The 8,767-nt window shown below is 49.3% G+C and overlaps 1 protein-coding gene across 2 annotated transcripts in view; it reads left to right on the top strand.

Moving 5' to 3' along the window:
• The first annotated feature begins 6,764 nt into the window (after positions 1–6,764).
• The window catches only part of TMEM184B (transmembrane protein 184B), a 41,414-nt gene continuing 39,411 nt past the window's right edge, over positions 6,765–8,767 (top strand). Inside the window, exons 1-2 of one of the 2 annotated variants that reach the window (XM_069490136.1) lie at positions 6,765–6,860; positions 7,380–7,465. The gene's annotated coding sequence lies outside the window, so the exon portion shown is untranslated. The remainder of the gene's footprint in view (positions 6,861–7,379; positions 7,466–8,767) is intronic. The other variant, XM_069490137.1, reaches the window with a different exon arrangement.

Genomic DNA, 8,767 nt, shown 5'->3' with positions numbered 1-8,767 from the left:
TTCCACCAGTGGGGGCTGGCACAGGTGCTGGGTTCACTTAACAAACATCATGAGGGCCAGGCTGCCCCGGTGTGACCTTGGCCACGTAACGTGGCCTCTCTGTGCCTCAGATTCCTCATCTGCCAAGTGGCAGTCCCTGCTGCTTGCTGTGACAGTAAAGAGCTTAGTTTACATGGCCGGCCATATAGTGAATGCTCAGTAAACAGCGTTGTGATGAAGACGATGAAGAAGAGGACGCTAATGCCAGCCCCTGGGTGGCAGGTGCTGGGAACACAAAGATGATGAAGACCTAGTCCTTTTTGCCCTATGTTTGTGCGAGCAGCCTTTTCTCCTGACCTCTGGAAACGTCCTATGTACTGAAAATCACACATAGATATTTGTATAAATGAGATATCCAGGGTGTCCTGTGCTGTGTGATGTTTGCTTTTTTCCTCTTAATGACATGCCCAGGGAGAACCAAAGTTTTATCAGGGATCTTCAGGAGGGATAGGAAGTAACTAGGGAGAGGAAGGGGATGGAGTGAGGAGTGAGGAGTGTTTTAGGTGACAGGAACAGCAGCATTGAGACTCTGACACTAGACAAAAAGTTGCTGCTGATAACAGAACCATTGGTGACAGTGTTTGGGGCAAGTTTGCTTAAAAACTGGCCTATTGGGCTTGTTTATGTTTTCACTTCCAAACAGGAACTTCAGAAAGGGCCTTCTTACTCTGCTTATTAGTGGAGATATCAGAAACAACACTTATGAAGTGCTTACAGTGTGCCAGGCCCTGTGCCAACAGCCTTACTTGCGTTATCCCATTTACTCCCCATATCAGCCCTGAGAGGATGGTCCTGTTGTTGTCCCCATTTTACAGATGAAGAAACTGAGGCTTAGGGAGGCTTAAGAGACTTGCCCAAGATCTCATGGCCTGTGAGCCACCCCATGCTGATGGCTCTGTGCCAGTTCCCTACATTTCTGCTCTGGGTGAGATCACACCTCGGCCCTGTCCCTGATATTCCTTTTGGGATGACTCTGGGAGCCACTCAGACTCCCTGAGCTGCAGAACATCTGTGGTTTTTTTCCTCTTTGGCACACTCTTTCCCAATTCTTCTGGTCATGGCACCCCATTTTCCTTTGGGGACTCACCCCTCCTTTTCAGTACATCTGGTTCAGAAGAGGCTGATTCCACCCACTGGCTCCAGGGCTGGGGCCACATGCAGGCCTGGCCAGTTGAGGCACTGCATTTTCTGCCTACAATGATTGGCTCAGAGATAAGACTGTTACCCAAGCTAGGGGCCAATCAGAGGTGATCCTGGGACATATTTTGGAATTCTTGGGGAAGAGGTACTCTCTTTGCTACTGGGGGAAAAGGGCACCTGGGAATAGGGCAACACACACACAGAGAACGGGAGACAGAGAAATAGCATCCAATGACACCGTGTGAGGCCTCAAATCCAGCTCTGCTTTGACCTTCCTAATTAAGTGAGCCCATAATTCTCTTCCTTTGCTTAACTTAGTTGGTTAATTGGGTTTTAGTCTATTGCCAGTGAAAAGGTCTAATCCAGGTAGGAAGTTAGTCGGGTCTTCAGAAGTCACCAGCAGTCACCAGCAGTCACTGTTCTACAGACACCAGCACAGTCACCAGACATGTGCAAAGTACCCTGCCGACATTTTGGCAGGACATTCAGCATGACAACCCTGCCATGTGGGCCATTCTTACACTCCACTTACTTAATGATGGGGAAACTGAGGCTCAAAGAGGCAAAGTTGCATGCCTACGATCATCTCATTAGGAAGTAATGGAGCCAGGCCCGTGCTTCACCTGTCAAACCACATAGCCCCCAGGGCATCCAGCTGGATCTGTCCATCCTTGGGGATAAGTGGGAGACACAGAGGCTGCAAGTAAGTGGGTCAGGAGTGCTCTGCGCCCTGGGCCACTCATCAGCTTGCACCCCTGCTTAACCCACCTCCCCTCAATCCTCCCCCATTTATTTTTATAATTTTTCAAAATATTATGGTTCAAATGTTTTTGGTTACATGTATCAATTTTGTTATGCTTAAGTCAGGGTTATAAGTGTGCCCATCACCCAGATAGTGTTTATTGTACCCACTAGGTAGATTTTCACCCATCCTCCCCCCTCCTGCTTGATTTCCACTGAGTTTTACTTCCTTCTGTGCACATGTGTGCACATCAGTTAGTTTCAATTTAATAGTGAGTACACATAGTGTTTGTTTTTCCATTCTTTAGATACTTCGCTTAGGATAATGGTCTCCAGTTCCATCCAAATTGTTGCAAAAGGCATCAATTGATTCTTCCTCATGGTGCAGTATTCTGTAGTATACATATACCACATTTTCTTAATCCACTCATGAATTAATGGGCACTTGAGTTGATTCCACATCTTTGCAATTGTGAATTGTGCTGCAATAAACATTTGAATGCAGATGTCTTTTTGATAAAATGACTTATTTTCCTTTGGGTAAATACCCAGTAGTGGGATTGCTGGATCAAATGGTAGGTCTACTTTTAGTTCTTCAAGGACTCTCCATACTGTTTTCCATAGAGGTTGTACTAATTTGCAGTCCCACCAACAGTGTATAAGCATTCCATTCTATCTGCATCTATGCCAGCATCTATTGTGTTTGCACTTTTTAACAAAAGCCATTCTAACTGAGATAAGGTGGTATCTCATTGTGGTTTTAATTTGCATTTCCCTGATAATTAGTGATGTTGAACATTTTTTCATATGTTTATTGGCCATTTGTCTACCTTCTTTTGAAAAGCTTCTGTTCATGTCTTTTGCCCACTTTTTAATGGTGGTGTTTATTTTTTTTTCTTGCTCATTTCCTTGAGTTCTTTGTAGATTCTGGTTATTATCCCTTTATTGACTGCCTATCATTCTGTAGGTTGTCTATTTGCTCTGTTGATTATTTCCTTAGCTGTGCAGAAGCTTTTTAATTTTATCAAGTCCATTTATTTGTTTTTGTTGTTGCTGTGATTGCCATTGGGGTCTTGGTCATAAATTTTTCACCTAAGCCAATATCTAGAAGAATTTTTCAAACATTTTCTTCTAGCATTCTTATGGTTTCATCCTTACATTTTAGTCTTTTATCCATCTTTAATTAATTTTTGTGAGTTGTGAGAGATATGGATCCTGTTTCATTCTTCTGCAGGTGGGTATCCGATTTTCCTAGCACCATTTATTGAATAGGGCTTCTTTTCCCCAGTGTCTATTGTCTGCCTTGTCAAAGATCACTTGGCTGTATGTGGATGGTTTTACATCTGGGTTCTATGTTCTGTTCCATTGGTCTATGTCTCTATTTTTGTGGCAGTATCATGCTGTTTTGGTTACTATAGCCTTGTAGTATAGTCTGAAGTCTGGTCATGGGGTGCCTCCTGATTTGCTCTTTTTGCTTAAGATTGCTTTGGCTATTCAGGTTCTTTTCTGGTTCCAAATGAAATGTAGAATTATTTTTCTAGATCTGTGAAATATGATGTTGGTATTTTGATGGGAATTGTGTGGAATCTGCAAATCAGTTTGGGTCATAGGAACATTTTAACAACATTGACTCTACCAATCTATGAGCATGATATGTTTTTCCATTTATTTGTGTCATCTGTGATTTCTTTTCTCAGACTTCGTAGTTCTCTTTGTAGAGATCTTTCACCTCCTTGGTTAAGTATACTCTTAGGTATTTTATTTTCTTTGTATCTATTGTCAATGGTATTGAGTCTTTGATTTGACTCTCAGATTGACTATTACTGGTGTATAGAAATGCTACTGATTTGTGTACCTCAGGTTACGTTGTAACCTGAGACTTTGCTGAATTTATTTATTAATTCCAGGAGTCTCTTGGTGGAGTCTTTGGGGTTTTCTAGATATAAGATCATATCATCAGCCTCCATTCTGTTTTAATTAGCTTCTCCCTAACAAAAAATTGGGAATAGGCTGAGTGTGGTGGCTCATACCTGTAATCCCAGCATTTTGGGAGGCCAAGGTGGGAGGATCACTTGAGGCCAGGAGTTCAAGACTAGCCTGGCCAACACAGTGAGACCTTATCTCTACAAAAAAAAAAAAAAAAGAAAAAAGAAAAAAGAAAGAAAGAAAGAAAAGAAAAGAAAAGAAAGAAAGAAAGGAAAGTTATCCTGTGGTCCTAGCTACGTGGGAGGCTGAGGCAGGAGGATCGCTTGAGCCAATTGCATGCTGCAAATGAGCTATGATGGATGGAGCCACCACACTCTAGCCCGGGTGGCAGAGTGAGACCCTGAGACCCTGTATAAAAAAGAAAGAAAGAAGGAAAGAAAGAAAGAAAAGAAAGAAATGAAAGGTGATATCTGATTTGATCTTTGGAGAAGGAGTAGCTGTTTGCTGGGTAGAAAGTGGTGGAGAAAAGCATTTTTTCTTCATTAGCCAGTGGCAGGTGTAAAGGTGAGGCTGCAGGCTGGGAAACTTAAAGCTGTCCAGAGGTTAAGGTGGCCTAAGCCAGGGCAGTGGCCACTGGCATGGAGAGGAGAAGGGACAGGAGTGAGCAGGATCTTTGAGGCTGATTAGAAGGAAGGGATGGGCAGGTGCATGGGGGGAGGGAACCAAGGGCAAGGAGGTAGGTGTTTATTTTCATGTTGGAAAGCCTGAGCTAAGGCCTTGGGGGGGCTTTTTCCTCCCACAGGAAGCACTAAATAGGGCCCCCAGTACCACCTGCTGATCTGCCATGTCACTCAGGCCAGGTGACTTTCTGTCTTTGAGCCCCTTTCTGGCAACTCAAGCCTAAAAATACCCACCACCTGCCTCTGTCCTCACCAGCCTGGGGCCTCTGTAAGTTGAGACCCAAACGTGCCCTTGAGGAGCAGGGACTATTAACCTGAATTCGGGTATAGTTTGGCCTGAACACTCAGAGGCTGCAGTGATGTCAGATTGGGCTGGTCTGTAAGCTTTCTGTATTAAGTATTGCAGGTATGGTGACAATTAGGACAAAGACTTTGCCCTGAAGGGGTCAGTGTGAAGGGATAGAGTTGGGAAGTCAACAAATGATTACAATGCAATTGATAAGGCTAGCTCTTGTTGGGACAGCACTGAGAACATCCTACCTGGGGCTGAGAAGGAATTTTTCTACAGGACTTTGCTGTTACTGGGTCTTTGTTCATGTTACAAATACTTTTGGGGGCATGTTTTCTGTGCCAGCCCCTGTACTGAGTACTGGGATCACATGAGGAAACGAAAGGACGACAATCTTTGTCCTCATAGAACTTAACAGTTTACTGGGAGAAGACAAGCAGTAAAATAGTCAAACTATATATGATAAAAATTAAGTGATATGGGGGAAAATAGAGCACAATAAATGGGACATAGGGAGTGCATATGTGGGGTTTGGCAATTTTAGGGTGGTCAGAGCAGGCCTCCCTGAGTGGGGGACATTTGACCAAACTCTTGAAGAAGGTAAGGGAGGAACCATTCAGGTATCTGGGGGAACAGTGATCTTGGCAGAGGGAACAGCCAGTGCAAGTGACTTAAGGCTGAGCGTACTTTGCTTGTTCTAGGAACAGCAAGGGGTCAGTGTGGAAGGACAGAAGAGTAAGTAGGAGATGAGGTCAGGTTTGCCTGGGTGCTGAATTTCAGATCAAGGCTTTGTAAGGACTTTGACTTTTTCTTAGAGTGAAATGGGAGCCAGTGGAGGGTTTTGAGCAAAGAAGTACCATGTTTTGACTTAGGTTTTAAAAGAATCTCTCTGACTCCTATATTGACTGACTGGATCAGAGGACAAGACTGGAGAAAGGGAGAACATTGCAATAACCCTGGGCAGAGACGGGCCCAGGGTGGTGGCCGTGGAGGTGGCACGGGAGAGGTCAGAGTCTATGTCTATTTTGCATGCAAAGCCAACAGGATTTCCTGCCCGCCTGAGTGGGTAGGGGACACGAGGGGGATTCAAGGATGACTCCAAGTTCCGCGTGGAAGGATGGAGTTGCCAAGAGCTGGTGGAGGGAGAGCGGAGGCGAGCAGGTTCCTCTGCGTGTGGAAGAGGAGGTGGGCTCAGTTGTGGACGCGCTGGCTTTGAGATGCCTGTTGGGCCTCCAAGGCAGAGGGGCCTTGAGTAGGCAGTTCAGGGGAGAAGTCTGAGCTGGAGACATAAGTACATTCTGGGATCTTGAGCACGTCACCCTCCAGAACTTGATGGCATTTTGTTTCTCAGTGAACCCGGGTGAGGTGCGGACCAGGCGAACAGAACTGGGCTGGGCGGCTTGAACGGTATCCGAAGACGTGTGCTAGGGAGGCCGCCTGGAGTGCGGTGGGCGCTGCTCAGTGGAGCGGGAAGGAAAAGCCCCTGTCTGTGCTTTGCAATTTCATCTGGAATAACTACACACAACACCCGCTAGACATTCATTCCACAATTCCACTCGCGTCCTTCGCTTGACAAATAGCCATTGTGTTTTCCCTCATCTTTAAAACAGGCTCAAATGGAGGAAATTAGGGTTAAGAGAAGGGAAGAACCACACAGCCAGCTAGGGTTAGGGACAGAGATGGGAGCCCAGGCTCAGTCCCTGCACCCCAGGAAGCGCTGTGGTGGGTGGGGTTGGGGGCCGGTCTTGGCCGGTTTTGCGAGCAGCAGAGCACCGGGTGGGCCCCACCCGCGCGCCAGCGGGCTGGGGTTGGGGCGCGGCCCCTTTAAGGCCCAGCCGGTGATCTCAGCCGCGGGCTCGCGGCCCCGCCCTCCTCGGCGGCACGCCCAGTGCGCAGGCGCGTCGCGGCGGCACTCCGCTGGGTCCGGGACGCGCCGGCGGCTGCCCAGACACCGGGGCTGCGGCGCCGCCCGCCCGCCCCGCCCGCAGAGTCTGGCCACCGCGCGTCGCCCGCACACGCCGCCGCCGCCGCCATGGGCTCTTGAGGTATCCCGCTGCCCGGCCTCGCGCGGGAGCCCCGAGGGGGGCGGCTGCGGACTCCTGGGCGCGGGGGGCTGCTGGGTTTGGAGAGGCCGCTGCGGGGGACGCCCCGCGGTTGCATCGTCCGCCGGTCCCGGGCGCGGAGGGTACGGAGACGGCTGGCCTGGCCGAGCAGGGAGGAGGCGTCCCTCGCCCAACTCCCGCCCTGTGCCCCTTCCTGCCCTGCGGGGTCGCGGGGCGGCCCGTGGGTGTGCCCGCTCCCTTCCACGCCAACGTGGCGGGGGCCGCGCCTGGAGTGTAATCGGATCTGCCCGTGGGGGTGGCAGGGGAGAGGGGAGGTGGATGGACAGGCCCTTTGCAAGTGGGGTTGTGTGCGCCCGGGTGGGTGTGCTGGCGCCTGGCACGGCCGAGTACGTGGGGGAGGCATCGGTGCCCTGTGCGGGTGGCGGTGACCTGGAGGGTGTTTGGCGGGGGAGGCTGTCGGGGCTGCATCGTGAATGGAGGGTGTCCACGCCTTGCACACAGGTGAACGTGTTTGGAGGGGGATCTGCTGGAACCTGGGGCTCCAAGGATGTTTGCCTCCAGAGGGACCATAGAGACTGGTCTTTAGTGTGTGTATCCTTTCTGTGGGTTTTACATTTCCTCTCTGGGCACACCGCTGGGTACCTTGCTTGGCTCTACTTGAATCTAGGTGCTTGGTGGCTCCAGGCCATGGCAAGGCAATGAGGCTGGGGGTTGGGCATGGGTTTCCTGTCTATATCTCTTCTTGGGGGCAGGCGTTGTATAAGTCCAGACATTTCACCCCTCCCTCTCTTCCAGGGCATCTTGGGGCAGAGCAGGTGTTTGCATGCTTGATACCTGTGTGTGAGGTGGAGGCCATGTATTATTTATCTGACTGCCTGGTGCTATTGTAAGGAAAGAAGCAGCAATCTGTGCCCTGGAGGCCTGTGCACTGCAGAGTCAGGTAGGCAAACGAGCTCACCTGCACCTGCAGAGGCAGCGCAGGTCTCAGAGGTGTGACTTCCTTGACAGGTTATGTTTGCAGTGTCCCTGCCCACCTCCCTCTTTAGCATGTTTGGTGGGTCCCCTAGGCTCTGGCACATCTAAGTTTGGGACCTGGGGCTGTGGGGTGGCAGAGCCTCAACAGCCAGGCCTTTGTGCCCACTTGGACATAAACACTTGGTACCCCAGGCATCGAGGAGCTCTCAGGCCATGGGGGAATCAGCCTTGGACACAAGTGATCATAATGATGTGAAACAAATAAAACAAAGGAACAGAAGGAGTACAGAGGTGGGTTCCGTGCTGGGGAGGGGGAATGTGGCCAGCAGAAGAGACTCCAGTGAAAGAAGACAGTTGAGTTGAAGTTTGAAGGATAACTGATGATGTTTATATGAGGCTTTATGTGAGGCTTTCCACATGTATTAATATTTTCCCACGTAATTCTCACAGTGGCTGTGTAAAGAACTGTTATCCCTCTTTGCGGATGAGGAAAACTGAGGCCCAGAGGAAGTTAATGACTTGCTTGTCTACCATTCCTGGCAGGCCTGGGTGTACTCATTCTTGAACCAGGACCTCTCTCTTGTTGCCAGATCTTCTTGCCTTCTAACTTATTGAGCATCTACTGTGTGCCAGGCCCCATGCTAGGGACACAGAGGTCTGGAGATAAATGGGACCATGTGTCTGCCTTCTAGGGGGTCCCAGTCTGCTGGGGAGATGGACATTGGTAGCGACCCCAATCCAGATTCGAGGCCCAGATAGCCAGTGTGGGTGGAGAAGGCACTGTGAATTCTCCCCAAAGCCATGGGCAATCTGAGGTGCCTTTGTGTGGTCCTCAGGGCTCTGGATGTCTTGTAAGTTGCTCCCATGGTGGTGGCGAGTTATACAAGGAGCCCCTTCTAACTCTCTCCAACTGG

The sequence above is a fragment of the Eulemur rufifrons genome, chromosome 16 (assembly GCF_041146395.1).
Source record: "Eulemur rufifrons isolate Redbay chromosome 16, OSU_ERuf_1, whole genome shotgun sequence".
Classification (NCBI taxonomy): domain Eukaryota; kingdom Metazoa; phylum Chordata; class Mammalia; order Primates; family Lemuridae; genus Eulemur; species Eulemur rufifrons.
This window is presented reverse-complemented; position numbering and strand designations above follow the sequence as displayed.